General features: G+C 50.8%; 1 non-coding gene and 1 pseudogene across 1 annotated transcript; both read left to right on the top strand.

Annotated features, from left to right (window-relative positions):
• The first annotated feature begins 703 nt into the window (after positions 1–703).
• On the top strand, positions 704–3251 carry LOC132481900 (polyadenylate-binding protein 4-like; annotated as a pseudogene).
• A 720-nt stretch (positions 3252–3971) lies between these two features.
• TRNAA-UGC (transfer RNA alanine (anticodon UGC)) lies at positions 3972–4044 on the top strand. The gene has a single exon. It is a non-coding gene; the product is annotated as a tRNA-Ala (tRNA).
• Positions 4045–5230: the final 1186 nt, after the last annotated feature.

Here is a 5230-nt window from a genome sequence, read left to right as displayed (position 1 = left end):
CTTTGCCTTCCGAGAGATTTCTTACATTCACTTTCCCATCAAGACTAATATGGCTCTCTCCGCCCCGGGTCGCCGCAGCCTCTGCCGCTTTCGGGCCTAGCAGCCTGAAGGGAAAAAAAAGAAAAAGATTAAAAAAAAAACCCGAAAACGCTTTAAAATCTTAAAAAAAGAAAGAAAGAAAGAAAAAAAAAAAGAGCGAATCCTCCTCGGAGAACCCGCGGGGAAGTCACTTTTGCACGCTTCCGGCCTGCCCGACGCCGCCGTCGCCGCCGCCGCCGCACCTGGGCGTTCGTCGGTCCCCGTATGTCGGTCCGGTGGTGAGCCGCTCGCGCGCCCGCGTCCACGCGCCTCAGCCCGCCGCTCGGCCGCGCCGCGTGGCAGCCCCGCGCCCGCCGCCCTCGCCCCCCGCGCGCCGGCCTCCGCGCTCCACGTGTCCGCGCTGCCCTTCGCCGGCCCGGAGTGGGAGGCGGTTGCGCGCTCCGGCCGCGCGGGGCTTGCCAAGTCGGCACCGACAAATATTTGGTTTCCCTCTTCCCCGGGTTGCTGTAATCTTAAACCGCCGGGAGCCCGAGGCCTACCTATATTTATAGAGAAACGCACGTTCCGGAGGCCGCCGTGGGCACCACTGGGTTGCCTCGGGAAGAATTTTTGTAACTTGGAGGACAGTCCCTGTTTTCATTGTTTTCATTTTTTGAAACTGGGAGCTTCCAGGCCAGGACAGCTGAAAATTAACAAACTCCCAGGGAGGGCCATATTGTTTTTGAGAGCCTTTTGTCTGTGGTTGGGCAGTCTCGTCCGAGCCGTCCCCGCACTCCTCTCCGGCCCTCGGAGCCGACTCCTGCTTCTCTGAGCTTCACTGCCACCTGTGGGCCGTGGCTCGGAGCGGAGCCCCTTTTGTCCTGTGTGGCCCCCCCTAAGAAGTCCTCCTGGCGGGGCTCGGGGTACTGGGGGCTGGGGAGATGAACGCTGCGGCCAGCAGCTACCCCATGGCCTCCCTGTACGTGGGTGACCTGCACTCGGACGTCACCGAGGCCATGCTGTATGAAAAGTTCAGTCCTGCGGGGCCTGTGCTGTCCATCCGGGTCTGCCGCGACATGATCACCCGCCGCTCCCTGGGTTATGCCTATGTCAACTTCCAGCAGCCGGCTGACGCTGAGCGGGCCTTGGATACCATGAACTTTGATGTGATTAAGGGAAAGCCAATCCGAATCATGTGGTCTCAGAGGGATCCCTCTTTGAGAAAATCTGGCGTGGGAAATGTCTTCATCAAGAACCTGGACAAATCTATAGATAACAAGGCACTTTATGATACTTTTTCTGCTTTTGGAAACATTCTGTCCTGCAAGGTGGTGTGTGATGAGAACGGCTCTAAGGGTTATGCCTTTGTCCACTTCGAGACCCAGGAGGCTGCTGACAAGGCCATCGAGAAGATGAATGGCATGCTCCTCAATGACCGCAAAGTGTTTGTGGGCAGATTCAAGTCTCGAAAAGAGCGGGAAGCTGAGCTTGGAGCCAAAGCTAAGGAATTTACCAATGTTTATATCAAAAACTTCGGGGAAGAGGTGGATGATGAGAGTCTGAAAGAGCTATTCAGCCAGTTTGGTAAGACTCTTAAGTGTCAAGGTGATGAGAGATCCCAGTGGGAAATCCAAACGCTTTGGCTTTGTGAGTTACGAAAAACACGAGGATGCCAATAAGGCCGTGGAGGAGATGAATGGAAAAGAAATCAGTGGGAAAGTCATTTTCGTCGGCCGTGCACAGAAGAAAGTGGAACGGCAGGCCGAGTTAAAGCGAATATTTGAACAGCTGAAACAGGAGAGAATTAGTCGGTATCAGGGGGTGAACCTCTACATTAAGAACTTGGCTGACACCATTGATGATGAGAAGTTAAGGAAAGAGTTTTCTCCTTTTGGATCAATCACCAGTGCCAAGGTGATGCTGGAGGATGGGAGAAGCAAAGGGTTTGGCTTTGTCTGCTTCTCATCCCCTGAAGAGGCAACCAAAGCAGTCACGGAGATGAACGGACGCATCGTGGTCTCCAAGCCACTGTATGTCGCCCTGGCCCAGAGAAGGGAAGAGAGAAAGGCTCACCTGACCAACCAATATATGCAGCGGGTGGCCGGGATGAGAGCGCTCCCCGCCAATGCCATCTTCAATCAGTTCCAGCCTGCAGCTGGGGGCTACTTTGTGCCAGCAGTTCCACAGGCTCAGGGAAGACCTCCATTATTACACACCTAACCAGTTAGCACAGATGAGGCCTAATCCACGCTGGCAGCAAGGTGGGAGACCTCAAGGCTTCCAAGGAATGCCAAGTGCTATACGCCAGTTTGGGCCTTGTCCAGCTCTTCGCCATCTGGCTCCAACTGGTGTAACGCTCTGGCCTCTCGCGGCCTCCCTGCTACCGCTCAGAGAGTCGGGTCTGAGTGCCCAGACCGCTTGGCTATGGACTTCGGTGGGGCTGGTGCCTCCCAGCAAGGGCTGACTGACAGCTGCCCGTCTGGAGGTGTTCCCACAGCTGTGCAGAGCCTAGCGCCTCGTGCCGCTGTTGCTGCCGCTGCTCCTCGGGCTGTTGCACCTTACAAGTACGCCTCCAGCGTCCGCAGCCCTCACCCCGCCATCCAGCCCCTGCAGGCACCCCAGCCTGCGGTCCACGTGCAGGGGCAGGAGCCGCTGACCGCCTCCATGCTGGCCGCAGCACCCCCGCAGGAACAGAATCAGATGCTGGGTGAACGTTTGTTCCCACTCATCCAGACGATGCACTCAAACCTGGCTGGGAAGATTACGGGAATGCTGCTGGAGATTGACAACTCGGAGCTGCTGCACATGCTGGAGTCCCCCGAGTCTCTCCGCTCCAAGGTGGATGAAACTGTGGCGGTCCTGCAGGCTCATCACGCCAAGAAAGAAGCTGCCCAGAAGGTGGGCGCTGTTGCTGCTGCTACCTCTTAGACAAGGACAAACCGATTCAAAAGCCAAATAAACCCTCATGGAATTCAGCTCAAGGTTTGAAGACGTCCTAGCTTGTCCTATGGACCTCAACACCAAGAACCACAAATTGCAAATTTAATAGGTCATTTTGTATCAAAAGGTCAATTATGAAGCACCTAGAATTTTTCAATTAAAAGAATATATTCTCTGGGTTCTGATATGGCCCAAACAGTGTTAACTTTTTTTTTCTATTGTGAGTTTTGATTTTTCCCCCCCAGAAACTGGTTTTATTTGATGTACCCAAGTCTTAAGTTTCTCAATAAAGAAAAAATCTCCATAAAAAAAAAGACTAATATGAATGTTCTTAGCAATAGTCCTGAGCACCTAAGTGGAGATGTCAGTTTCTCTGGCTCTCCAAATCTGAAAGTCTGCCATACCTTCTCATTACAGAGCATACGGTAATACTTCCTGGGATGTATCCATGTTTTCTGGATTTTCTTTGTTAACAGACTCAGAACCCGAGTGCCAGAACGCTAAGGGGGCCTGAGGCCATTTGGGCCATTTGGTACATCTTTGTGAGCATTTACCTCAAGCAGACCCTCAATTTTTTTATTTTTTATTATTATTATTATTTTTTACCGTACACGGGCCTCTCATTGTTGTGGCCTCTCCCATTGCGGAGCACAGGCTCCGGACACGCAGGCTCAGCGGCCATGGCTCACGGGCCCAGCCACTCCACGGCATGTGGGATCCTCCCGGACCGGGGCACGAACCCGTGTCCCCTGCATCGGCAGGCGGATTCCCAACCACTGCGCCACCAGGGAAGCCCCAGACCTTCAATTTTTGAACCATACTAGCAATTGCCTGACCCAGTCCCTGCTTTACTTTCAACACAATCATTTTTCCATTTGGGATCTTTTTTTCCACAACTTTTCATCTTTGCCGTTTGCAAATGTCCGGACGTCCCCTTCTTCAGGCCATACTGTGGCAACCATACCGCTCCTTTCTTCTACTTTTTACTCCCTCCAAGATTGACCTGAGGGAATTCCCTGGTGGTCCAGTGGTTAGGGCTCTGCACTTGCACTGCAGGGGCCACAGGTTTGATCCCTGGTCGGGGAACTAAAGATCCCACAAGCCGCCTGGCATGGCCAGAAATAAAAAAGATTGGCTTGAGTTATGTATGGTTTTCTCTTCCTTCTTCCCTCCATTTTGCAATCTTCTAACTTGATCTTCTTTGAGCAGAAGCATGCATAATCTTCCCACGGAATGGGACAATCTTTTCACATACACTAAAAGGACAATCAACCTTTGCATATTCAGATATATGCCTGTCATACTTATCTTGACTTCTGAAGCCATGATCACAGGAATCACAAAATATTAAAATACTATAAAATACATTTCTTTCTCTTTTTTCATCTGTTTCCTACTGGAGATTAAAGTCATTCAAATTTTTATCTTATTTTTCACACACAAAAAATATGTTTTCAATGTTGTAGTACTGGGGACAGTCTCTTGAAACTTTAACTCAGCAGTGGAAGTATTACAACCCTCCAGATGAAAAGTGAAAATCCCAGGAAGGCAGTGAAACATGGAGAGCACTAGGTGCTGCAAGGGACAGTGCCTCAGGAAGAGGCTAGGGCATCAAGAAGGCACTGAACCTCTGAGAAATGCTCTACCCTGATAGAGGTGGTAAGGATGGAGGCAGCGGCAGCACTGCTCAGTATCCAGGTGTCCAGCAGGGGGCAGTGTTGTCCAGAGACGCCAACATGGGAGTCAGCTGTCGGGGGTTGGGGTAGAAACCACCTGTGGAGACCTTGAAAACTCTAGCTGTCCCAGCTTGAGGAACTCACCCACAAATGTCTTTTTGCCTTTTTTATTTTTTTCATTTTCTTCATTTCTCATTTCCTTATCACTAGTTCTTTATGTTCTACAATCGAACTGTTAACCCCTATGAGTACTTTTTTTCTAGTCAAAATCTAATCTTTTGACTTCTTGGAGCTACCTCTCCTGGAGCCCTCTGTTTTCCTCCTACAGTTTCAGTGGACATTGATCTGGTAAGCTCCTGAAAGTTTGCTGAAGTCCCACCAAGTGTCGTATCAACAGGCTTTCTCTAGAAATTTTGTCTTTGGAGAAAATTCAACAGTCCCAATCTCCAATGTGGGATGGAAGGGTCAAGTTCAATGGCCAGCACTATTAAGAGTGAGCATGAGAAGGGATTGTGAGTCTCTTCATTCAGTTAGGAAAACTTTCATCAATCTTTTCAATATGCCTGTTGTCCTGGAATTAAGAGCTTCTCTGGTAC

This window comes from Mesoplodon densirostris, chromosome X (assembly GCF_025265405.1).
Source record: "Mesoplodon densirostris isolate mMesDen1 chromosome X, mMesDen1 primary haplotype, whole genome shotgun sequence".
Lineage (NCBI taxonomy): Eukaryota > Metazoa > Chordata > Mammalia > Artiodactyla > Ziphiidae > Mesoplodon > Mesoplodon densirostris.
This window is presented reverse-complemented; position numbering and strand designations above follow the sequence as displayed.